The sequence below is a fragment of the Pseudophryne corroboree genome, unplaced genomic scaffold (assembly GCF_028390025.1).
Source record: "Pseudophryne corroboree isolate aPseCor3 unplaced genomic scaffold, aPseCor3.hap2 scaffold_1084, whole genome shotgun sequence".
NCBI classification, from domain to species: domain Eukaryota; kingdom Metazoa; phylum Chordata; class Amphibia; order Anura; family Myobatrachidae; genus Pseudophryne; species Pseudophryne corroboree.
Window position 1 is genome coordinate 65147 of NW_026967710.1, and position 22239 is coordinate 87385.

General features: G+C 46.9%; 24 non-coding genes and 3 pseudogenes across 24 annotated transcripts; 22 read left to right on the forward strand and 5 right to left on the reverse strand.

The window, feature by feature from the left end:
• Positions 1–2260: 2260 nt before the first annotated feature.
• On the forward strand, positions 2261–2334 carry TRNAN-AUU (transfer RNA asparagine (anticodon AUU)). The gene has a single exon. It is a non-coding gene; the product is annotated as a tRNA-Asn (tRNA).
• A 5365-nt stretch (positions 2335–7699) lies between these two features.
• Positions 7700–7815, reverse strand: LOC134988741 (U5 spliceosomal RNA). The gene has a single exon (XR_010194133.1). It is a non-coding gene; the product is annotated as a U5 spliceosomal RNA (small nuclear RNA).
• Positions 7816–8090: 275 nt separating this feature from the next.
• LOC134988733 (U5 spliceosomal RNA) lies at positions 8091–8206 on the reverse strand. Its single transcript, XR_010194125.1, has one exon. It is a non-coding gene; the product is annotated as a U5 spliceosomal RNA (small nuclear RNA).
• Positions 8207–8480: 274 nt separating this feature from the next.
• LOC134988726 (U5 spliceosomal RNA) lies at positions 8481–8596 on the reverse strand. Its single transcript, XR_010194118.1, has one exon. It is a non-coding gene; the product is annotated as a U5 spliceosomal RNA (small nuclear RNA).
• Positions 8597–8882: 286 nt separating this feature from the next.
• Positions 8883–8998, reverse strand: LOC134988730 (U5 spliceosomal RNA). Its single transcript, XR_010194122.1, has one exon. It is a non-coding gene; the product is annotated as a U5 spliceosomal RNA (small nuclear RNA).
• A 270-nt stretch (positions 8999–9268) lies between these two features.
• Positions 9269–9384, reverse strand: LOC134988729 (U5 spliceosomal RNA). The gene has a single exon (XR_010194121.1). It is a non-coding gene; the product is annotated as a U5 spliceosomal RNA (small nuclear RNA).
• Positions 9385–9528: 144 nt separating this feature from the next.
• On the forward strand, positions 9529–9691 carry LOC134988716 (U1 spliceosomal RNA). The gene has a single exon (XR_010194112.1). It is a non-coding gene; the product is annotated as a U1 spliceosomal RNA (small nuclear RNA).
• A 671-nt stretch (positions 9692–10362) lies between these two features.
• On the forward strand, positions 10363–10526 carry LOC134988746 (U1 spliceosomal RNA). The gene has a single exon (XR_010194138.1). It is a non-coding gene; the product is annotated as a U1 spliceosomal RNA (small nuclear RNA).
• A 152-nt stretch (positions 10527–10678) lies between these two features.
• On the forward strand, positions 10679–10841 carry LOC134988705 (U1 spliceosomal RNA). Its single transcript, XR_010194105.1, has one exon. It is a non-coding gene; the product is annotated as a U1 spliceosomal RNA (small nuclear RNA).
• Positions 10842–11512: 671 nt separating this feature from the next.
• Positions 11513–11676, forward strand: LOC134988789 (U1 spliceosomal RNA). The gene has a single exon (XR_010194179.1). It is a non-coding gene; the product is annotated as a U1 spliceosomal RNA (small nuclear RNA).
• A 152-nt stretch (positions 11677–11828) lies between these two features.
• LOC134988702 (U1 spliceosomal RNA) lies at positions 11829–11991 on the forward strand. Its single transcript, XR_010194101.1, has one exon. It is a non-coding gene; the product is annotated as a U1 spliceosomal RNA (small nuclear RNA).
• Positions 11992–12606: 615 nt separating this feature from the next.
• Positions 12607–12770, forward strand: LOC134988707 (U1 spliceosomal RNA). Its single transcript, XR_010194106.1, has one exon. It is a non-coding gene; the product is annotated as a U1 spliceosomal RNA (small nuclear RNA).
• A 152-nt stretch (positions 12771–12922) lies between these two features.
• On the forward strand, positions 12923–13085 carry LOC134988703 (U1 spliceosomal RNA). The gene has a single exon (XR_010194103.1). It is a non-coding gene; the product is annotated as a U1 spliceosomal RNA (small nuclear RNA).
• Positions 13086–13756: 671 nt separating this feature from the next.
• On the forward strand, positions 13757–13920 carry LOC134988671 (U1 spliceosomal RNA). The gene has a single exon (XR_010194076.1). It is a non-coding gene; the product is annotated as a U1 spliceosomal RNA (small nuclear RNA).
• Positions 13921–14072: 152 nt separating this feature from the next.
• Positions 14073–14214, forward strand: LOC134988706 (U1 spliceosomal RNA; annotated as a pseudogene).
• Positions 14215–14908: 694 nt separating this feature from the next.
• On the forward strand, positions 14909–15072 carry LOC134988772 (U1 spliceosomal RNA). Its single transcript, XR_010194163.1, has one exon. It is a non-coding gene; the product is annotated as a U1 spliceosomal RNA (small nuclear RNA).
• A 152-nt stretch (positions 15073–15224) lies between these two features.
• LOC134988692 (U1 spliceosomal RNA) lies at positions 15225–15388 on the forward strand. Its single transcript, XR_010194092.1, has one exon. It is a non-coding gene; the product is annotated as a U1 spliceosomal RNA (small nuclear RNA).
• A 671-nt stretch (positions 15389–16059) lies between these two features.
• Positions 16060–16223, forward strand: LOC134988752 (U1 spliceosomal RNA). Its single transcript, XR_010194143.1, has one exon. It is a non-coding gene; the product is annotated as a U1 spliceosomal RNA (small nuclear RNA).
• A 152-nt stretch (positions 16224–16375) lies between these two features.
• On the forward strand, positions 16376–16538 carry LOC134988673 (U1 spliceosomal RNA). The gene has a single exon (XR_010194078.1). It is a non-coding gene; the product is annotated as a U1 spliceosomal RNA (small nuclear RNA).
• A 674-nt stretch (positions 16539–17212) lies between these two features.
• Positions 17213–17376, forward strand: LOC134988753 (U1 spliceosomal RNA). Its single transcript, XR_010194144.1, has one exon. It is a non-coding gene; the product is annotated as a U1 spliceosomal RNA (small nuclear RNA).
• A 151-nt stretch (positions 17377–17527) lies between these two features.
• Positions 17528–17690, forward strand: LOC134988712 (U1 spliceosomal RNA). The gene has a single exon (XR_010194109.1). It is a non-coding gene; the product is annotated as a U1 spliceosomal RNA (small nuclear RNA).
• Positions 17691–18361: 671 nt separating this feature from the next.
• Positions 18362–18525, forward strand: LOC134988771 (U1 spliceosomal RNA). Its single transcript, XR_010194161.1, has one exon. It is a non-coding gene; the product is annotated as a U1 spliceosomal RNA (small nuclear RNA).
• A 152-nt stretch (positions 18526–18677) lies between these two features.
• Positions 18678–18819, forward strand: LOC134988713 (U1 spliceosomal RNA; annotated as a pseudogene).
• A 695-nt stretch (positions 18820–19514) lies between these two features.
• On the forward strand, positions 19515–19678 carry LOC134988775 (U1 spliceosomal RNA). The gene has a single exon (XR_010194166.1). It is a non-coding gene; the product is annotated as a U1 spliceosomal RNA (small nuclear RNA).
• A 152-nt stretch (positions 19679–19830) lies between these two features.
• Positions 19831–19972, forward strand: LOC134988684 (U1 spliceosomal RNA; annotated as a pseudogene).
• Positions 19973–20668: 696 nt separating this feature from the next.
• Positions 20669–20832, forward strand: LOC134988751 (U1 spliceosomal RNA). The gene has a single exon (XR_010194142.1). It is a non-coding gene; the product is annotated as a U1 spliceosomal RNA (small nuclear RNA).
• A 152-nt stretch (positions 20833–20984) lies between these two features.
• On the forward strand, positions 20985–21147 carry LOC134988668 (U1 spliceosomal RNA). The gene has a single exon (XR_010194073.1). It is a non-coding gene; the product is annotated as a U1 spliceosomal RNA (small nuclear RNA).
• Positions 21148–22239: the final 1092 nt, after the last annotated feature.

Consider the following 22239-nt stretch of genomic DNA (forward strand, 5'->3'; position numbering starts at 1 on the left):
CAAGGCCCATTCCACTAGGAAGGTGGGCTCTTCTTGGGCAGCTGCCCGAGGGGTCTCGGCACTACAGCTGTGCCGAGCTGCTACTTGGTCGGGTTCAAACACCTTTGCAAAGTTCTATAAGTTTGATACCCTGGCTGAGGAGGACCTCCTGTTTGCTCAATCGGTGCTGCAGAGTCATCCGCAGGAGCCCGTTTGGGAGCTTTGGTATAATCCCCATGGTCCTTACGGAGTCCCCAGCATCCTCTAGGACGTAAGAGAAAATAAGATTTTAAACCTACCGGTAAATCTTTTTCTCGTAGTCCGTAGAGGATGCTGGGTGCCCGTCCCAAGTGCGGACTACTTCTGCAAGACTTGTATATAGTTATTGCTTACATAAGGGTTATATGTTAGTTTTCATCGGTCTTGGACTGATGCTATGTTGTTTTCATACTGTTAACTGGGTTGTATATCACAAGTTATACGGTGTGATTGGTGTGGCTGGTATGAATCTTGACCTTGGATTAACAAAAATCATTTCCTCGTACTGTCCGTCTCCTCTGGGCACAGTTTCTCTAACTGAGGTATGGAGGAGGGGCATAGAGGGAGGAGCCAGTGCACACCCAGATCTAAAGTCTTTCTTAAAGTGCCCATGTCTGCTGCGGAGCCCGTCTATCCCCCATGGTCCTTACGGAGTCCCCATCATCCTCTACGGACTACGAGAAAAAAAATTTACCGGTAGGTTTAAAATGTTATTTTTTTCTCTGCAACCCACTGCTAAATTGTGCTTCCTAGCTGTTTTTTATAAAATCACTTAATTAAATCTAACTCTGATTACGTCAGAGAAGGCCAGGTACCCTACACCATAAGAGGGGGTTTGAAATTTTGACTTGTCTACTTAAAGATCACCAAAATCTGATCACAAGGTCAATTACATCCCTGGGTGGGATTGAACCACCAACCTTTTGGTTAATAGCCCATGTAAGTGAAAGAGATCCTGAAGCACTCACTCATCATGGGAAAGTACCAATGTGTTTCTTACAAAAATTCTCCAGATTATTGACTTTTTAAAGTTTTTCTAGGAAACGTTCTAGATAAATGCTTATTAGCCTTTGTCAGTATCTACTTTTGCAAGGTGTCTATGTGGCGCAATCGGTTAGCATGTTTGGCTATTAACCAAAAGGTTGGTGGTTCAATCCCACCCAGGGATGTAATTGACCTTGTAATCAGATTTTGGTGATCTTTAAATAGACAAGTCAAAAATTCAAACCCCCTCTTATGGTGTAGGGTACCTGGCCTTCTCTGATGTAATCAGAGTTAGATTTGATTAAGTGATTTTATAAAAAAAACAGCTAGGAAGCACAATTTAGCAGTGGGTTGCAGAGAAAAAAAATTATGCTGGCAGAAAAGTCCAATTTAGTGACGAAACAGCTCTTCATTTTCTGATTTTATGTTTATGCTAACAAATTTGCTCTCTGAAAAGTGTCCACAAAGCCAAGTCTCTGATTAACACCTTTGTAGGGATGGTTTTTCACCTATTACTGAATTAAACTTGCTTCATTGGAAAGGCAGCAAGATGCATCCTCATTTCAATGTCTACTGAAATAATACAGGTTGACACCAGGAAACATAAACGTCACTGCATCCTTGCTGCTTCCTCATGGGGAAGTCTGTTTAATGTGAAAACAAGGTGATATCTAATCAGCACACAGGTAAGGAATTAAGAAAATCTTTCTTTATGGGTGAAGATGTTTCTCACAAAATTGTTGCACCAAAGCATCATTGAAATTCAAGCTGGAAAGATGATTTTAATATATCACTTGTACATTTTGTACTGCTCTTCTGGTGACAATGTAGTTTGTTTTTGTCCATTACCATTTTAATAATAGGGTAAAGAAAATTAAGTGGATTTTTTAAAGAAAACAATACTGTCAATATACTATTAAAACAAATTAAAATGGTAAAAGTTATTGTACTTTAAGTAAAAATAAAAGAGCCAAAATATCAATCCCAGTTTTGGATTACTTTAATTAACAAAAAACAATGCATATAGCAGAGGATAGTTTCAATCTGCCTACCTCTGGGTTATGGGCCCAGCATGCTTCCGTTGCAGTACTCTGCTGCTCATGTAAGTGCAAGAGATCCTGAAGCACTCACTCATCATGGGAAAGTACCAATGTGTTTCTTACAAAAACTCTCCAGATTATTGACTTTTTAAAGTTTTTCTAGGAAACGTTCTAAATGAATGCTTATTAGCCTTTGTCAGTATATACTTTTACGAGGTGTCTCTGTGGTGCAATCGGTTAGCATGTTTGGCTATTAACCAAAAGATTGGTGGTTCAATCCCACCCAGGGATGTAATTGACCTTGTGATCAGATTTTGGTGATCTTTAAGTAGACAAGTCAAAATTTCAAACCCCCTCTTATGGTGTAGGGTACCTGGCCTTCTCTGATGTAATCAGAGTTAGATCTGATTAAGTTATTTTATAAAAAACAGCTAGGAAGCACAATTTAGCAGTGGGTTGCAGAGAAAAAAAAATTATGCTGGCAGAAAAGTCCAATTGAGTGATTAAACAGCTCTTCATTTTCTGACTTTATTTTTATGCTAACAAATTTGCTCTCTGAAAAGTGTCCACAAAGCCAAGTCTCTTATTAACACCTTTGTAGGAATGTTTTTTCACCTATTACTGAATTAAACTTGCTACATTGGAAAGGCAGCAAGATGCATCCTCATTTCAATGTCTACTGAAATAATACAGGTTGACACCAGGAAACATAAACGTTACTGCATCCTTGCTGCTTTCTCATGTGGAAGTCTGTTTAATGTGAAAACAAGGTAATATCTAATCAGCACACAGATAAGGAATTAAGAAAATCTTTCTTTATGGGTGAAGATGTTTCTCACAAAATTGTTGTCCCAATGCATCATTGAAATTCAAGATGGAAGATGATTTTAATATATCACTTGTACATTTTGCATTGCTCTTCTGGTGACAATGTAGTTTGTTTTTGTCAATTACCATTTCAGGAATAGGGTAAAGAATATTAAGTGGATTTTTTAAAGAAAACAATGCTGATAATATACTATTAAAACAAATTAAAATGATAAAAGTTATTGTACTTTAAGTAAAAATAAAAGAGCCAAAATATCAATCCCAGTTTTTGATTACTTTAATTATAAAAAAAAAATGCACATAGCAGAGGATAGTTTCGATTAATCGACCTCTGGGTTATGGGCCCAGCATCCTTCCATTGCACTACTCTGCTGCTCATGGAAGTCCGAGAGATCCTGAAGACTAAATTGATTAAAGGCCTAAAAGTACTGGACTATAAGGAAAGACTTACTAGGCTGAATATGTATACACTAGAAAAGAGGTGCCTAAGAGGAGATATTATTAATATCTTCAAATATGTAAAGATACATAACAAAGAGTTATCAGAGGAATTATTTATTAAAAGAACACGTGGTCACTCGCTGCGACTGGAGGAAAGTTCAGAATGCAATGGAGGAAAGGGTTCTTCACTGTTAGGGCAATCAGGATGTGGAATTCCCTGCCAGGGAAGGTGGTAATGGCGGACTCTGTAATTGGATTTAAAAAAGGAATGGATACATTTCTGAATGAAAAAGCTATCCAAGGTTATAATACTTAAAATATCAACATGGTTAATCCGGGGGTAACATGAGTTATAGTAGCTAACTAGTCATAAAACATTATTCAGCAAGTATGTAGAATCATCACAACTTAAAACAGGTTGAACACGATGGGCAATTTGCCTCTATTCAACCTCAAAAACTATGTTACTATATGTTACTATATTACTGTAGTATACAGAACACCACAATGCAATGAGCAGTGATAGTGAGCACTGATGAGGATACTAGAACTGACACTGAGCAGCAAGATGCAGCACTGGACTATTAGTAATGTACTGTAGTATGCTGAGCACCACAATGCAGCACAAGACAATGAGCAGTGATACTGAGCACTGATGAGGATACTACTGAGAACTGACACTGAGCAGGAGAGACACACTACTAGTATTACTGAGCAGCAATAAGTAACCACTGATACTGAGCACTGATATTGAGATTTCCACTGAGAGAACATAGCCACGTCCTCTCCGCTCTCTCTTCAATGCACGAGTAAAAATGGCGGCAACGCGCAGCTCTATATATAATATCCGAATCTCGCGAGAATCCGACAGCGGGATGATGACATTTTCCCTTGTTCAGGTTTTCCGAGTCAGGCGGGAACAACCGAGCCTGCCTCAGACCAGTGTAAACCACGTGGAGTTCGTGGGGAATTCGGTTCTCGGAGAACCGAACCCGCTCCTCTCTACCTTATACCCATCAATTTTTTTTATTTTCAATCTAAGCCCCTGCAGTTTTCTGTAAGCATCTGCTTCGCTATGATGATCAACAAGTCACAAGGGCAAACACTCAGGGCTTGAGGCATAGATCTTTGGACCAGCTGCTACAAGCATGGCAGAGGTGTCACTATCACTGGTGACCCCCAGAGAGGTGGCGAGGGAGATTGTAATGCAGTGCGTGCAAATAAGCAGCGCAATGGTAAAAAGGAGGCATGATTTCATAGGTAGGGGCGTGGCCTGGTGGCCTGAATCTACATTTTGTTGCTCCGGGTGTCCCGGGGGTTGGGGGCTGCACCCGGGGACTAGTGTGTAAGCGGTGCTGGCTCCTGCACAGTGACAGGGCATGGCCACCCAGTATGACACCTCCCTTTTTTACCATGCTGTAATTGCAGTCGCACTGCAGTTCAGCGTGATCATAAACAATGGTGTAGCCTCCTGCTGGTGCAGACTGTATGTGCGCGCAGGAAGCCGCCACCATTTTTGTGATCACAGCGGCTGAATGTGATGTCATACAGCCGCTGTGACCACGCCCCCTGTGTCTCCTCCATTGCAGACCCCATTTTGAAGCCTTGCCCCCGCACTGCTCCATCCCTGACCTGGAAATGGAGTGTTGCTGACCCCACTCTCCCCCCCTGCCCCGATTGACAGGCAGAGGCGATCGCATGCAGGCACATGCGTATGCTCTTAGCAATTTTTGCAGTTGGATCGCTTATTGTGATTGCAATCCAACCTGAATCAGGCCCTATTACCTATCACAATGCGCTGCGGGCAGTACAAAATTGGGTTAATATAGGAGAAAAACCCCTAGACCTGTGCTCCTTAACTGTACCTGGTGGCTAGTGGAGCGGCTGCCCAGTAATCAGTGTCCACCCCAGTTCGCACACGGCCCACCCCCTACGGCCACGCTCCCCTTAATCAGCGGCCTCGTGATCCGGAAGGGCGGTGTGTGTGTGACTGACCTTAGGAAGAAACCGGAGCCTCCGCTGCAGTGACCCAGCAACCAGGGCACGGGAGTATACAGCGCCGCTGGGAGTGATGAAGCTGCAGTAAAGATGTCTATTAGACCTAGCCTGCTGCAGCCCTTGTAGATTCTCATAAAACAAGTTCTTCTTTTCTTGTCAAAATTAATAGCTAAGAATAGGCTGCCTGAGGCAGGCCCCTGTTAAGTGGCCTGCTACTGAAGGCACCAACTACAAACTGAGCTCCCTGTTCATGGAAGCGGGGTTATAGAGGAGGATGCGCTGAGCATCTTGGGAACAGTCAAAAGCTTTGAGCCGGTTGGTGCCTCAGATCAAGATCCTACTCTACACCCCAATGTGAATCCTTGTGGAGTCCAGTGTACCCCACAGAAGAAATTAATGTGTCACACCCATTGGCAGCAACCTTAGAATAGCTGCTGACGGGCACAATTGAGAAAGGAAGGGGGGGGGGGGGGCATTTGAATCCAGCAAATAGATGCAATTCAAATATGTAATTTGTACCTTCCTATTTTAAAATATAATGGATGAACCTCACCGTGTGAGAACAATCTTCATGATCAAGAGATCTAATATGTAAAATAAGTATGAGTTGGGATAGGGCTGGGGAGGGTGGCAGCTCGGGCAGCCCCTCCCCCGTCAAGTTAAGGAGATTCAACTGAGGAAGCACAAGGGAACTCTCGTCTGGGGACAACAACTGCAGGGAGACCACATCTTTTCAGATGAACATGGGAGGGCGGAAGGCTGCCTAATACTGAAGCACCATCAAATATCAAACCATATCCAACAACTAGTACAAGCATTCCTGGGGGAAGGTCTGCAGCAGACGGATTTGCATACGGTGATGTCATCCAAGCAGTGGGCCAAAGTTGGCTGGAACCCTCATCTGCATATAAAAAGAGAAAAGGGGCATGCAGGGCATGGCGGCCTTTTGCAGTGCTTGGATGACCCCTAGTTCGCATTAAACACCCCCACCCTCCTTTGGTGTGGGGCTCATGTTGGCCATGCCCCATCCCCTGAAGCATTCATGCTGATTTCTTGCAGCAGCTGGGCACTGTAACAGCTCCAGAGCTGCTCTGTAAGGCAAGTAAAAGGGTGTGGGCCCTGCAGCACCACCTGTAGTTCGCATTGTGCGTTGGAAGGCACAAAGTAAGCAGACGGGAGGAGAAGTCAGGATAGTACACAAGGGCATCCTTTTCTCTTAGTCCGTAAAGGATGCTGGGGTCACATTAAGAACCATGGGGTATAGACGGGATCCGCAAGAGACATGGGCACTTTAAGACTTTCAAAGGGTGTGAACTGGCTCCTCCCTCTATGCCCCTCCTCCAGACTCCAGTTATAGGAACTGTGCCCAGGGAGACGGACATTTCGAGGAAAGGATTTATTGTTAAACTAAGGTGAGCATCTTACCAGCTCACACCTTAAGCATGCCACAGAACGTGGCATTCAACAGAACACAAGCCAACGGCATGAACAATTGCAGCAAAAAGCTGACCAGAACCGTAACACAACATGTGTATAACCACAAGTAATAACTGCAGACACAGTATGGACTGGGACGGGTGCCCAGCATCCTCTACGTACTAAGAGAAAAGGATTTACCGGTAGGTATTAAAATCCTATTTTCTCATACGACCTAGAGGATGCTGGGGTCACATTAAGAACCATGGGGTTATACCAAAGCTCTTGAACGGGTGGGAGAGTGCGTACGACTCTGCAGCACCGAATGACCCAACTTGAGGTTATCATCAGCCAAGGTATCAAACTTGTAAAACTTAGCAAAAGTGTTTACTAAATAGCTGCTCGGCAAAGTTGCAATGCTGAGACTCCCCGACCAGCTGCCCAGGATGAACCCACCTTTCTAGTAGAATGGGTCTTCACCTAATTCAGTAACGGCAATCCTGCCGTGGAATGAGCATGCTGAATCTTACCACAGATTCAGCGCATAATGGTCTGCATGGAAGCAGGACACCCAATCCTGTTGGGAGCATACAAGACAAACAGAGCCTCTGTTTTCCTAATCTGAACCGTTCTGGTGACATAAATTTTCAAAGTTCTGACCACAGCCAGAGACTTTGACTCAACGAAGGTGTCAGTGGCCAAAGGCACCATGTGGAAAGATGAACCACCTTTGGCAGAAATTGTTGACGTGTCCTCAATTCTGCTCTATCTTCATGAAAGATCAAATAAAGGCTCTTGTGATACTGCATGGTTTGTACTGTTTTCCATGTGCTCCCAGATCTTTCAAGCAAGTAGCATGGTCAAGAAAGTTCTGTTTGAAAAGAAACAAACATTTACTGTCATTGTTATGCAAATAAACTTACATTAAAGCTAACAAGAAAGCCCACTCGTTCTGTCTTTAAACTGATAAAAGAAACCCCAATAATATGGGGCATGCAAAAATTGAGATAAAACTCAGTTTTGCTCCTCTCCACGGAAATCTTTAATAAAAGGCGAAATATTTGTTAGTTCTGAAGAGAAACCAGAGCATGACCAAGATTCCACCTGTCGCCTGAGTGCCATGCCAGCAGTTCTCATTCAGCTCAAAGTGAGCACCCAATTTGAATGAAAGAAAGCAGATTTCTCACCAGGCTTCCCCTTGCTATAAACATGGTTTGTACTCTTTTCCATGTGCTCCCAGATCTTTCAAACAATTAGTGTGGTCAAGAAAGTTCTGTTTGAAAAGAAACAAACATTTACTGTCATTTCTATGCAAATGAGCTTACATTAAAGAACACTCGTTCTATCTTTAAACCGATAAAATAAAACCCCAATAAGATGGGGCATGCAAAAATTGAGATAAAACTCAGTTTTGCTCCTCTCCACGGAAATCTTTAGTAAAAGGCGAAAGATTTGTTCGTTCTGAAGAGAAACCACAGCATGACCAAGATTCTACCTGTCGCCTGAGTGCCATGCCAGCAGTCCTCATTCAGCTCAAAGTGAGCACCCAATTTGAAAGAAAGAAAACAGATTTCTCACCAGGCTTCCCCTTGCTATAAACATGGTTTGTACTCTTTTCCATGTGCTCCCAGATCTTTCAAGCAATTAGTATAGTCAAGAAAGTTCTGTTTGAAAAGAAACAAACATTTACTGTCATTTCTATGCAAATGAGCTTACATTAAAGCACACTCGTTCTATCTTTAAACTGATAAAAGAAACCCCAATAAGACGGGGCATGCAAAAATTGAGATAAAACTCAGTTTTGCTCCTCTCCACGGAAATCTTTAGTAAAAGGCGAAAGATTTGTTCGTTCTGAAGAGAAACCAGAGCATGACCAAGATTCCACCTGTTGCCTGAGTGCCATGCCAGCAGTCCTCATTCAGCTCAAAGTGAGCACCCAATTTGAAAGAAAGAAAGCAGATTTCTCTCCAGGCTTCCCCTTGCTATAAGCATGGTTTGTACTCTTTTCCATGTGCTCCCAGATCTTTCAAGCAATTAGTATGGTCAAGAAAGTTCTGCTTGAAAAGAAACAAACATTTATTGTCATTGTTATGCAAATAAACTTACATTAAAGCTAACAAGAAAGCACACTCGTTCTGTCTTTAATCCGATAAAAGAAACCCCAATAATATGGGGCATGCAAAAATTGAGATAAAACTCAGTTTTGCTCCTCTCCACGGAAATCTTTAGTAAAAGGCGAAAGATTTGTTCGTTCTGCAGAGAAACCAGAGCATGACCAAGATTCCACCTGTCGCCTGAGTGCCGTGCCAGCAGTCCTCATTCAGATCAAAGTGAGCGCCCAATTTGAAAGAAAGCAGATTTCTCACCTGTCTTCTCCTTGCTATAAGCATGGTTTGTACTGTATTCCATGTGCTCCCAGATCTTTCAAGCAAGTAGCATGGTCAAGAAAGTTCTGTTTGAAAAGAAACAAACATTTACTGTCATTTCTATGCAAATGAGCTTACATTAAAGCACACTCATTCTATCTTTAAACCGATAAAAGAAACCCCAAAAAGATGAGGCATGCAAAAATTGAGATAAAACTCGGTTTTGCTCCTCTCCACGGAAATCTTTAGTAAAAGGCGAAAGATTTGTTCGTTCTGAAGAGAAACCAGAGCATGACCAAGATTTTTATCTGAAAATATGTGTTCTCCCTGCAGTTGTTGTCCCCAGATGAGAGTTCCCTTGTGCTGCCTCAGTTGAATCTCCTTTACTTGACAGGGGGATGCTCGAGCAGCGACCCTCCCCAGCTCTAGCCCAACTCCTACTTACCTGCCAGGTGAGATACTATGATCATGAAGGTGCTTCTCCCAGGGCAAGGCTCACCCATTGCACTCTGGGTGTGCTGCTTCTGCGTTTTCCCCAAATGTGGGAAACTTGACTGCATAATTTGTGTTTCCCCTGGTCGGCTCTCGTATAATTCAGATCTCTTTGTCTCAGGTCTCTCTCCAGCCTAGTTTGCTGTCTGTTTCCACTTCTCTTTTCTTGAGCCGCTCCCTTCTATGCCCTTGCGCACTATCCTGACTTCTCCCGTCTGCTTACTTCGTGCCTTCCAACGCACAATGCAAACTACAGGTAGTGCTGCAGGGCCCACACCCTTTTACTTGCCTTACAGAGCGTCTCTGGAGCAGTTACAGTGCCCAGCTGCTGCAAGAAATCAGCTTGAATGCTTCAGGGGCTGGGGCATAGCCAACATGAGCCCCACACCGAAGGAGGGTGGAGGTGTGTAATGCGAACTAGGGGTCATCCAAGCGCCGCAAAAGGCCGCCATGCCCTGCACGCCCCTTGTCTCTTTTCATATGCAGACGAGGGTTGAAGCCAACTTTGACCCACTGTTTGGATGACATCACCATATGCAAATCCATCTGCTGCAGGCCTTCCCCCAGGAATGCTTGCACTAGTTGTTGCATTTGGTTTGTTGTTTGGGGGTGCTTCAGTATTAGGCAGCCTTCTGCCCTCCCATGTTCATCTGAAAATATGTGTTCTCCCTGCAGTTGTTGTCCCCAGATGAGAGTTCCCTTGTGCTGCCTCAGTTGAATCTCCTTTACTTGACAGAGATGTGCCTGAGCAGCGGCCCTCCCCAGCCCTATCCCAAATCATACTTATTTTGCATAGGCGATACCATGGTCATGAAGATTGTTCTCCCAGGGTGAGGTTCATTCATTGCATTCTGGGTATGCTGACCCCTGTGATTTCCCCAAATGTGGGAAACTCGACTGCATTATTTGTGGTAGTGGGGGACTGTGTTTGTGCTTTCCTCTGGTCAGCTCTGGTAAAAATCAGATTTCTTTATATCAGATCTTCCTCTAGCCTTGTTCTTCTTTCGAGAGTTCCCTTGTGCTGCCTCAGTTGGATCTCTTTCACTTGAGAGGGGGGTGCCCGAGCAGCGACCCTCCCCAGCTCTAGCCCAACTCCTACTTACCTGCCAGGTGAGATACTATGATCATGAAGGTGCTTCTCCCAGGGCAAGGCTCACCCATTGCACTCTGGTTGTGCTGCCCCTGCGATTTCCCCAAATGTGGGAAACTTGACTGCATAATTTGTGTTTCCCTTGGTCATCTCTCGTATAATTCAGATCTCTTTGTCTCAGGTCTCTCTCCAGCCTAGTTTGCTGTCTGTTTCCACATCTCTTTTCTTGAGCCGCTCCCTTCTATGCCCTTGCGCACTATCCTGACTTCTCCCGTCTGCTTACTTCGTGCCTTCCAACGCACAATGCAAACTACAGGTAGTGCTGCAGGGCCCACACCCTTTTACTTGCCTTACAGAGCAGCTCTGGAGCAGTTACAGTGCCCAGCTGCTGCAAGAAATCAGCTTGAATGCTTCAGGGGCTGGGGCATAGCCAACATGAGCCCCACACCGAAGGAGGGTGGAGGTGTGTAATGCGAACTAGGGGTCATCCAAGCGCCGCAAAAGGCCGCCATGCCCTGCACGCCCCTTTTCTCTTTTCATATGCAGACGAGGGTTGAAGCCAACTTTGACCCACTGCTTGGATGGCATCACCATATGCAAATCCATCTGCTGCAGGCCTTCCCCCAGGAATGCTTGCACTAGTTGTTGCATTTGGCTTGTTGTTTGGGGGTGCTTCAGTATTAGGCAGCCTTCTGCCCTCCCATGTTCATCTGAAAATATGTGTTCTCCCTGCAGTTGTTGTCCCCAGATGAGAGTTCCCTTGTGCTGCCTCAGTTGAATCTCCTTTACTTGAAAGAGATGTGCCTGAGCAGCGGCCCTCCCCAGCCCTATCCCAAATCATACTTATTTTGCATAGGAGAGACCATGGTCATGAAGATTATTCTCCCAGTGTGAGGTTCATTTATTGCATTCTGGGTATGCTGACCCCTGTGATTTCCCCAAATGTGGGAAACTCGACAGCATTATTTGTGGTAGTGGGGGACTGTGTTTGTGTTTTCCTCTGGTCAGCTCTGGTAAAAGTCAGATTTCTTTGTTTCAGATCTTCCTCTAGCCTTGTTCTTCTTTCGAGAATTCCCTTGTGCTGCCTCAGTTGGATCTCCTTCACTTGACAGGGGGGTACCCGAGCAGCGACCCTCCCCAGCTCTAGCCCAACTCCTACTTACCTGCCAGGTGAGATACTATGATCACGTAGGTGCTTCTCCCAGGGCAAGGCTCACCCATTGCACTCTGGGTGTGCTGCTCCTGCGATTTCCCCAAATGTGGGAAACTTGACTGCATAATTTGTGTTTCCCCTGGTCGGCTCTCGTATAATTCAGATCTCTTTGTCTCAGGTCTCTCTCCAGCCTAGTTTGCTGTCTGTTTCCACTTCTCTTTTCTTAAGTGCCTTCCAATGCACAATGCAAACTACAGGTAGTGCTGCAGGGCCCACACCCTTTTACTTGCCGTACAGAGCAGCTCTGGAGCTGTTACAGTGCCCAGCTGCTGCAAGAAATCAGCTTGAATGCTTCAGGGGCTGGGGCATAGCAAACATGAGCCCCACACCGAAGGAGGGTGGGGATGTTTAATGCGAACTAAGGGTCATCCAAGCGCCGCAAAAGGCCGCCATGCCCTGCATACCCCTTTTCTCTTTTCATATGCAGATGAGGGTTCCAGCCAACTTTGGCCCACTGCTTGGATGACATCACCGTATGCAAATCCGTCTTCTGCAGAACTTCCCCCAGGAATGCTTGTACTAGTTGTTGCATTTGGTTTGTTGTTTGGGGGTGCTTCAGTATTAGGCAGCCTTCTGCCCTCCCATGTTCATCTGAAAATATGTGTTCTCCCTGCAGTTGTTGTCCCCAGATGGGAGTTCCCTTGTGCTGCCTCAGTTGAATCTCCTTTACTTGACAGAGATGTGCCTGAGCAGCGGCCCTCCCCAGCCCTATCCCAAATCATACTTATTTTGCATAGGAGATACCATGGTCATGAAGATTGTTCTCCGAGGGTGAGGTTCATTCATTGCATTTTGGGTATGCTGACCCCTGTGATTTCCCCAAATGTGGGAAACTCGACTGCATTATTTGTGGTAGTGGGGGACTGTGTTTGTGCTTTCCTCTGGTCAGCTCTGGTAAAAATCAGATTTCTTTATATCAGATCTTCCTCTAGCCTTGTTCTTCTTTCGAGAGTTCCCTTGTGCTGCCTCAGTTGGATCTCTTTCACTTGAGAGGGGGGTGCCCGAGCAGCGACCCTCCCCAGCTCTAGCCCAACTCCTACTTACCTGCCAGGTGAGATACTATGATCATGAAGGTGCTTCTCCCAGGGTAAGGCTCACCCATTGCACTCTGGTTGTGCTGCCCCTGCGATTTCCCCAAATGTGGGAAACTTGACTGCATAATTTGTGTTTCCCTTGGTCATCTCTCGTATAATTCAGATCTCTTTGTCTCAGGTCTCTCTCCAGCCTAGTTTGCTGTCTGTTTCCACTTCTCTTTTCTTGAGCCCCTGCCTTCTATGCCCTTGTGCACTCTCCTGACTTCTCCTGTCTGCTTACTTTGTGCCTTCCAACGCACAATGCGAACTACAGGTAGTGCTGCAGGGCCCACACCCTTTTACTTGCCTTACAGAGCAGCTCTGGAGCTGTTACAGTGCCCAGCTGCTGCAAGAAATCAGCTTGAATACTTCAGGGGCTGGGGCATAGCCAACATGAGCCCCACACCGAAGGAGAATGGAGGTGTTTAATGCGAACTAGGGGTCATCCAAGCACCGCAAAAGGCCGCCATGCCCTGCATAACCCTTTTCTCTTTTCATATGCAGATGAGGGTTCCAGCCAACTTTGGCCCACTGCTTGGATGACATCACCGTATGCAAATCCGTCTTCTGCAGACCTTCTCCCAGGAATGCTTTTACTAGTTGTTGCATTTGGTTTGTTGTTTGGGGGTGCTTCAGTATTAGGCAGCCTTCTGCCCTCCCATGTTCATCTGAAAATATGTGTTCTCCCTGCAGTTGTTGTCCCCAGATGAGAGTTCCCTTGTGCTGCCTCAGTTGAATCTCCTTTACTTGACAGAGATGTGCCTGAGCAGCGGCCCTCCCCAGCCCTATCCCAAATCATACTTATTTTGCATAGGAGATACCATGGTCATGAAGATTGTTCTCCCAGGGTTAGGTTCATTCATTGCATTCTGGGTATGCTGACCCCTGTGATTTCCCCAAATGTGGGAAACTCAACTGCATTATTTGTGGTAGTGGGGGACTGTGTTTGTGCTTTCCTCTGGTCAGCTCTGGTAAAAGTCAGATTTCTTTGTCTCAGATCTTCCTCTAGCCTTGTTCTTCTTTCGAGAGTTCCCTTGTGCTGCCTCAGTTGGATCTCCTTCACTTGACAGGGGGGTGCCCGAGCAGCGACCCTCCCCAGCTCTAGCCCAACTCCTACTTACCTGCCAGGTGAGATACTATGATCATGTAGGTGCTTCTCCCAGGGCAAGGCTCACCCATTGCACTCTGGGTGTGCTGCCCCTGCGATTTCCCCAAATGTGGGAAACTTGACTGCATAATTTGTGTTTCCCCTGGTCGGCTCTCATATAATTCAGATCTCTTTGTCTCAGGTCTCTCTCCAGCCTAGTTTGCTGTCTGTTTCCACTTCTTTTTTCTTGAGCCCCTCCCTTCTATACCCTTGTGGACTCTAATGACTTCTCCTCCTGTCTGCTTACTTTGTGCCTTCCAACGCACAATGCAAACTACAGGTAGTGCTGCAGGGCCCACACCCTTTTACATGCCTTTCAGAGCAGCTCTGGAGCTGTTACAGTGCCCAGCTGCTGCAAGAAATCAGCTTGAATGCTTCAGGGGCTGGGGCATAGCCAACATGAGCCCCACACCGACGGAGGGTGGAGGTGTTTAATGTGAACTAAGGGTCATCCAAGCGCCGCAAAAGGCCACCATGCCCTGCATACCCCTTTTCTCTTTTCATATGCAGATGAGGGTTCCAGCCAACTTTGGCCCACTGCTTGGATGACATCACCGTATGCAAATCCGTCTTCTGCAGACCTTCCCCCAGGAATGCTTGTACTAGTTGTTGCATTTGGTTTGTTGTTTGGGGTGCTTCAGTATTAGGCAGCCTTCTGCTCTCCCATGGTTATCTGAAAATATGTGTTCTCCCTGCAGTTGTTGTCCCCAGATGAGAGTTCCCTTGTGCTGCCTCAGTTGAATCTCCTTTACTTGACAGAGATGTGCCTGAGCAGCGGCCCTCCCCAGCCCTATCCCAAATCATACTTATTTTGCATAGGAGATACCATGGTCATGAAGATTGTTCTCCCAGGGTGAGGTTCATTCATTGCATTCTGGGTATGCTGACCCCTGTGATTTCCCCAAATGTGGGAAACTCGACTGCATTATTTGTGGTAGTGGGGGACTGTGTTTGTGCTTTCCTCTGGTCAGCTCTGGTAAAAGTCAGATTTCTTTGTCTCAGATCTTCCTCTAGCCTTGTTCTTTTTTTGAGAGTTTCCTTGTGCTGCCTCAGTTGGATCTCCTTCACTTGACAGGGGGGTGCCCGAGCAGCGACCCTCCCCAGCTCAAGCCCAACTCCTACTTACCTGCCAGGTGAGATACTATGATCAGGAAGGTGCTTCTCCCAGGGCAAGGCTCACCCATTGCACTCTGGGTGTGCTGCTCCTACGATTTCCCCAAATGTGGGACACTTGATTGCATAATTTGTGTTTCCTCTGGTCGGCTACTCGTATAATTCAGATCTCTTTGTCTCAGGTCTCTCTTTAGCCTAGTTTGCTGTCTGTTTCCACTTCTCTTTTCTTGAGCCCCTGCCTTCTATGCCCTTGTGCACTCTCCTGACTTCTCCTGTCTGCTTACTTTGTGCCTTCCAACGCACAATGCAAACTACAGGTAGTGCTGCAGGGCCAACACCCTTTTACTTGCCTTACAGAGCAGCTCTGGAGCTGTTACAGTGCCCAGCTGCTGCAAGAAATCTGCTTGAATGCTTCAGGGGATGGGGCATGGCCAACATGAGCCCCACACCAAAGGAGGGTGGGGGTGTTTAATGCAAACTAGGGGTCATCCAAGCACCGCAAAAGGCCGCCATGCCCTGCACGCCCCTTTTCTCTTTTCATATGCAGATGAGGGTTGAAGCCAACTTTGACCAACTGCTTGGATGACATCACCGTATGCAAATCCGTCTTCTGCAGAACTTCCCCCAGGAATGCTTGCACTAGTTGTTGCATTTGGTTTGTTGTTTGGGGGTGCTTCAGTATTAGGCAGCCTTCTGCCCTCCCATGTTCATCTAAAAATATGTGTTCTCCCTGCAGTTGTTGTCCTCAGATGAGAGTTCCCTTGTGCTGCCTCAGTTGAATCTCCTTTACTTGACAGAGATGTGCATGAGCAGCGGCCCTCCCCAGCCCTATTCCAAATCATACTTATTTTGCATAGGAGATACCATGGTCATGAAGATTGTTCTCTCAGGGTGAGGTTCATTCATTGCATTTTGGGTATGCTGACCCCTGTGATTTCCCCAAATGTGGGAAACTTGACTGCATTATTTGTGGTAGTGGGGGACTGTGTTTGTGCTTTCCTCTGGTCAGCTCTGGTAAAAGTCAGATTTCTTTGTCTCATATTTTACTCTAGCCTTGTTCTTCTTTCGAGAGTTCCCTTGTGCTGCCTCAGTTGGATCTCCTTCACTTGACAGGGGGGTACCCGAGCAGCGACCCTCCCCAGCTCTAGCCCAAATCCTACTTACCTGCCAGGTGAGATACTATGATCATGAAGGTGCTTCTCCCAGGGCAAGGCTCACCCATTGCACTCTGGGTGTGCTGCTCCTGCGATTTCCCCAAATGTGGGAAACTTGACTGCATAATTTGTGTTTCCCCTGGTCGGCTCTCGTATAATTCAGATCTCTTTGTCTCAGGTCTCTCTCCAGCCTAGTTTGCTGTCTGTTTCCACTTCTCTTTTCTTGAGCCGCTCTCTTCTATGCCCTTGCGCACTATCCTGACTTCTCCTCCTCTCTGCTTACTTTGTGCCTTCCAAAGCACAATGCGAACTACAGGTAGTGCTGCAGGGCCCACACCCTTTTACTTGCCTTACAGAGCAGCTCTGGAGCTGTTACAGTGCCCAGATGCTGCAAGAAATCAGCTTGAATGCTTCAGGGGCTGGGGCATAGCCAACATGAGCCCCACACCGAAGGAGGGTGGAGGTGTTTAATGCGAACTAGGGGTCATCCAAGCGCCGCAAAAGGCCGCCATGCCCTGCACGCCCCTTTTCTCTTTTCATATGCAGACGAGGGTTGAAGCCAACTTTGACCCACTGCTTGGATGACATCACCATATGCAAATCCATCTGCTGCAGGCCTTCCCCCAGGAATGCTTGCACTAGTTGTTGCATTTGGTTTGTTGTTTGGGGGTGCTTCAGTATTAGGCAGCCTTCTGCCCTCCCATGTTCTTCTGAAAATATGTGTTCTCCCTGCAGTTGTTGTCCCCAGATGAGAGTTCCCTTGTGCTGCCTCAGTTGAATCTCCTTTACTTGACAGAGATGTGCCTGAGCAGCGGCCCTCCCCAGCCCTATCCCAAATCATACTTATTTTGCATAGGAGATACCATGGTCATGAAGATTGTTCTCCCAGGGTGAGGTTCATTCATTGCATTCAGGGTATGCTGACCCCTGTGATTTCCCCAAATGTGGGAAACTCGACTGCATTATTTGTGGTAGTAGCGGACTGTGTTTGTGCTTTCCTCTGGTCAGCTCTGGTAAAAGTCAGATTTCTTTGTCTCAGATCTTCCTCTAGCCTTGTTCTTCTTTCGAGAGTCCCTTGTGCTGCCTCAGTTGGATCTCCTTCACTTGACAGGGGGGTACCCGAGCAGCGACCCTCCCCAGCTCTAGCCCAACTTCTACTTTCCTGGCAGGTGAGATACTATGATCATGTAGGTGCTTCTCCCAGGGCAAGGCTCACCCATTGCACTCTGGGTGTGCTGCTCCTGCGTTTTCCCTAAATGTGGGAAACTTGACTGCATAATTTGTGTTTCCCCTGGTCGGCTCTCGTATAATTCAGATCTCTTTGTCTCAGGTCTCTCTTCAGCCTAGTTTGCTGTCTGGTTCCACTTCTCTTTTCTTGAGCCGCTCCCTTCTATGCCCTTGCGCACTATCCTGACTTCTCCCGTCTGCTTACTTTGTGCCTTCCAATGCACAATGCAAACTACAGGTAGTGCAGCAGGGCCCACACCCTTTTACTTGCCTTACAGAGCAGCTCTGGAGCTGTTACAGTGCCCAGCTGCTGCAAGAAATCATCTTGAATGCTTCAGGGGATGGGGCATGGCCAACATGAGCCCCACACCAAAGGAGGGTGGGGGTGTTTAATGCGAAAAAGGTGTCATCCAAGCACCGCAAAAGGCCGCCATGCCCTGCACGCCCCTTTTCTCTTTTCATATGCAGATGAGGGTTGAAGCCAACTTTGACCCACTGCTTGGATGACATCACCATATGCAAATCCGTCTTCTGCAGAACTTCCCCCAGGAATGCTTGTACTAGTTGTTGCATTTGGTTTGTTGTTTGGGGGTGCTTCAGTATTAGGCAGCCTTCTGCCCTCCAATGTTCATCTGAAAATATGTGTTCTCCCTGCAGTTGTTGTCCCCAGATGAGAGTTCCCTTGTGCTGCCTCAGTTGAATCTCCTTTACTTGACAGAGATGTGCATGAGCAGCGGCCCTCCCCAGCCCTATTCCAAATCATACTTATTTTGCATAGGAGATACCATGGTCATGAAGATTGTTCTCCCAGGGTGAGGTTCATTCATTGCATTCTGGGTATGCTGACCTCTGTGATTTCCCCAAATGTGGGAAACTCGACTGCTTTATTTGTGGTAGTGGGGGACTGTGTTTGTGTTTTCCTCTGGTCAGCTCTGGTAAAAGTCAGATTTCTTTGTTTCAGATCTTCCTCTAGCCTTGTTCTTCTTTCGAGAGTTCCCTTGTGCTGCCTCAGTTGGATCTCCTTCACTTGACAGGGGGGTGCCCGAGCAGCGACCCTCCCCAGCTCTAGCCCAACTCCTACTTACCTGCCAGGTGAGATACTATGATCATGAAGGTGCTTCTCCCAGGGCAAGGCCCACCCATTGCACTCTGGGTGTGCTGCCCCTGCGATTTCCCGAAATGTGGGAAACTTGACTGCATAATTTGTGTTTCCCCTGGTCGGCTCTCGTATAATTTAGATCTCTTTGTCTCAGGTCTCTCTCCAGCCTAGTTTGCTGTCTGTTTCCACTTCTTTTTTCTTGAGCCCCTCCCATCTATACCCTTGTGCACTATCCTGACTTCTCCTCCCGTCTGCTTACTTTGTGCCTTCCAATGCACAATGCAAACTACAGGTAGTGCTGCAGGGCCCACACCCTTTTACTTGCCTTACAGAGCAGCTCTGGAGCTGTTACAGTGCCCAGCTGCTGCAAGAAATCAGCTTGAATGCTTCAGGGGCTGGGGCATAGCCAACATGAGCCCCACACCGAAGGAGGGTGGAGGTGTTTAATGCAAACTAGGGGTCAGACAAGCGCCGCAAAAGGCCACCATGCCCTGCACGCCCCTTTTCTGTTTTCATATGCAGACGAGGGTTGAAGCCAACTTTGACCCACTGCTTGGATGACATCACCATATGCAAATCCATCTGCGGCAGGCCTTCCCCCAGGAATGCTTGCACTAGTTGTTGCATTTGGTTTGTTGTTTGGGGGTGCTTCAGTATTAGGCAGCCTTCTGCCCTCCCATGTTCATCTGAAAATATATGTTCTCCCTGCAGTTGTTGTCCCCAGATGAGAGTTCCCTTGTGCTGCCTCATTTGAATCTCCTTTACTTGACAGAGATGTGCCTGAGCAGCGGCCCTCCCCAGCCCTATCCCAAATCATACTTATTTTGCATAGGAGATACCATGGTCATGAAGATTATTCTCCCAGGGTGAGGTTCATTCATTGCATTCTGGGTATGCTGACCCCTGTGATTTCCCCAAATGTGGGAAACTCGACTGCTTTATTTGTGGTAGTGGGGGACTGTGTTTGTGTTTTCCTCTGGTCAGCTCTGGTAAAAGTCAGATTTCTTTGTTTCAGATCTTCCTCTAGCCTTGTTCTTCTTTCAAGAGTTCCCTTGTGCTGCCTCAGTTGGATCTCCTTCACTTGACAGGGGGGTGCCCGAGCAGCGACCCTCCCCAGCTCTAGCCCAACTCCTACTTACCTGCCAGGTGAGATACTATGATCATGAAGGTGCTTCTCCCAGGGCAAGGCTCACCCATTGCACTCTGGGTGTGCTGCCCCTGCGATTTCCCCAAATGTGGGAAACTTGACTGCATAATTTGTGTTTCCCCTGGTCGGCTCTCATATAATTTAGATCTCTTTGTCTCAGGTCTCTCTCCAGCCTAGTTTGCTGTCTGTTTCCACTTCTTTTTTCTTGAGCCCCTCCCTTCTATACCCTTGTGCACTATCCTGACTTCTGCTCCCGTCTGCTTACTTTGTGCCTTCCAATGTACAATGCAAACTACAGGTAGTGCTGCAGGGCCCACACCCTTTTACTTGCCTTACAGAGCAGCTCTGGAGCTGTTACAGTGCCCAGCTGCTGCAAGAAATCAGCTTGAATGCTTCAGGGGATGGGGCATGGCCAACATGAGCCCCACACCAAAGGAGGGTGGAGGTGTTTAATGCGAACTAGGGGTCATCCAAGCACCGCAAAAGGCCGCCATGCCCTGCACGCCCCTTTTCTCTTTTCATATGCAGATGAGGGTTGAAGCCAACTTTGACCCACTGCTTGGATGACATCAAAGTATGCAAATCCGTCTTCTGCAGAACTTCCCCCAGGAATGCTTGCACTAGTTGTTGCATTTGGTTTGTTGTTTGGGGGTGCTTCAGTATTATGCAAGCCTTCTGCCCTCCCATGTTCATCTGAAAATATGTGTTCTCCCTGCAGTTGTTGTCCCCAGATGAGAGTTCCCTTGTGCTGCCTCAGTCGAATCTCCTTTACTTGACAGAGATGTGCATGAGCAGCGGCCCTCCCCAGCCCTATTCCAAATCATACTTATTTTGCATAGGAGATACCATGGTCATGAAAATTGTTCTCCCAGGGTGAGGTTCATTCATTGCATTTTGGGTATGCTGACCCCTGTGATTTCCCCAAATGTGGGAAACTTGACTGCATTATTTGTGGTAGTGGGGGACTGTGTTTGTGCTTTCCTCTGGTCAGCTCTGGTAAAAGTCAGATTTCTTTGTCTCAGATTTTCCTCTAGCCTTGTTCTTCTTTCGAGAGTTCCCTTGTGCTGCCTCAGTTGGATCTCCTTCACTTTACAGGGGGGTACCCGAGCAGCGACCCTCCCCAGCTCTAGCCCAACTCCTACTTACCTGCCAGGTGAGATACTATGATCATGAAGGTGCTTCTCCCAGGGCAAGGCTCACCCATTGCACTCTGGGTGTGCTGCCCCTGCGATTTCCCCAAATGTGGGAAACTTGACTGCATAATTTGTGTTTCCCCTGGTCGGCTCTCGTATAATTCAGATCTCTTTGTCTCAGGTCTCTCTCCAGCCTAGTTTGCTGTCTGTTTCCACTTCTCTTTTCTTGAGCCGCTCCCTTCTATGCCCTTGCGCACTATCCTGACTTATCCTCCTGTCTGCTTACTTTGTGCCTTCAAACGCACAATGCGAACTACAGGTAGTGCTGCAGGGCCCACACCCTTTTAGTTGCCTTACAGAGCAGCTCTGGAGCTGTTACAGTGCCCAGCTGCTGCAAGAAATCAGCTTGAATGCTTCAGGGGCTGGGGCAGAGCCAGCATGAGCCCCACACAAAAGGAGGGTGGGGGTGTTTAATGAGAACTAAGGGTCATCCAAGCACCGCAAAAGGCCGCCATGCCCTGCATGCCCCTTTTCTCTTTTCATATGCAGATGAGGGTTCCAGCCAACTTTGGCCCACTGCTTGGATGACATCACCGTATGCAAATCCGTCTTCTGCAGACCTTCCCCCAGGAATGCTTGTACTAGTTGTTGCATATGGTTTGATATTTGATGGTGCTTCAGTATTAGGCAGCCTTCCGCCCTCCCATGTTCATCTGAAAAGATGTGGTCTCCCTGCAGTTGTTGTCCCCAGACGAGAGTTCCCTTGTGCTTCCTCAGTTGAATCTCCTTAACTTGACGGGGGAGGGGCTGCCCGAGCAGCCACCCTCCCCAGCCCTATCCCAACTCATACTTATTTTGCAAATGAGATCTCTTGATCATGAAGATTGTTCTCACAGGGTGAGGTTCATCCATTATATTTTAAAATAGGAAGGTACAAATTACATATTTGAATTGCATCTATGTGTTGGATTCAAATGTGTCCCCCCCCTTCCTTTCTCAATTGTGCCCGTCAGCAGCTATTCTAAGGTTGCTGCCAATGGGTGTGACACATTAATTTCTTCTGTGGGGTACACTGGACTCCACAAGGATTCACATTGGGGTGTAGAGTAGGATCTTGATCTGAGGCACCAACCGGCTCAAAGCTTTTGACTGTTCCCAAGAAGCTCAGTGCATTCTCCTCTATAACCCCGCTTCCATGAACAGGGAGCTCAGTTTGTAGTTGGTGCCTTCAGTAGCAGGCCACTTAACAGGGGCCTGCCT